This window comes from Tachyglossus aculeatus, chromosome X4 (genome assembly GCF_015852505.1).
Source record: "Tachyglossus aculeatus isolate mTacAcu1 chromosome X4, mTacAcu1.pri, whole genome shotgun sequence".
NCBI lineage: Eukaryota > Metazoa > Chordata > Mammalia > Monotremata > Tachyglossidae > Tachyglossus > Tachyglossus aculeatus.
The window spans coordinates 14,781,444-14,782,380 of record NC_052098.1 but is presented as its reverse complement, the minus strand read 5'-3'; the positions used below and the strand labels follow the sequence as shown (position 1 = coordinate 14,782,380).

At 45.4% G+C, this 937-nt stretch overlaps 1 non-coding gene across 1 annotated transcript; it reads left to right on the top strand.

The window, feature by feature from the left end:
- The first annotated feature begins 469 nt into the window (after window positions 1–469).
- On the top strand, window positions 470–607 carry LOC119948352. Its single transcript, XR_005456753.1, has one exon. It is a non-coding gene; the product is annotated as a small nucleolar RNA SNORA7 (small nucleolar RNA).
- Window positions 608–937: the final 330 nt, after the last annotated feature.

The following is a 937-nucleotide window of genomic DNA, read 5'->3' as shown; positions in this document are numbered from 1 at the left end:
ACCTAAGCCCTTTCTATATGCCCTCTGCAGCCCAGCTTTCCCCAGTTTCCTGGGGCTCTGGTGGCCTAAAAGAACAAATGTGCCTCTCTAAGGTACTAATTGATTCTGAGCCAGGGTTTGATTTGGACACTGGGGAGAGGAGGCTCTTGGATTTTTAGCTGGTGAACTTGGAATCAAAGCAATAAAAATGACCTCTATGCCACCTGGAAGCTCCATCAAGTGCCCAGTGTATCTTGTTTGCTTAAAGATGTGAGTCACATTGAACACCTGCAACTCTAAAGGCAATTCAAAGTTTTTGCTTTGATCTGAAAGGCCCTTCACAGGTTGGGTCCTTCTCACCTGAATGTTCTCTCATAAGCTCTTGTCAGTATCCTAAGTGGGAAGGATTTCTGTTTTAGTTTCCTTGTAGGCAGGGAACCTGACTACCAATTCAGTTGCAGTGGGCTCTCCATCTAATACAGAGTGAAGCCCCCTCTCAGGGTCACACCTGGAGAGTTTCCAGTATTCTACCAGTCTCTGTTCCAGGAGGGAGAGTCAAGCAGAAGCCTACCCATTCCATTCTTAGCTTGGCCAGTAACTAGCGAGTGGAAGAAATTCTGCTATAAGTCAAAACTCACCCATACTGGGCAGCAATGGCATGGGAGAGAGAGTTGAGAGTAGAAACTTGAGTTTACTGCACAGAAGGTGGCAATGGTAAACCACTTCTGGATTTTTACCAAGAAAAATCACCACCAGAATGATTGCAGATGGAGAATAGGGCATTCTGGGAGAGATGTGGCTGGGATGATGATGAAGATGGCATTTGTTAAGCGTTTACAATGTGTGAAACACTGCTCTAAGTGCTGGGGAGGATGGAAAACTCCTTGATGGCATAAGACAAGACAAGAGACTGAAGTCCAATGGGTCACATCTCCTTTGCTTCATGAAATTCCAAATA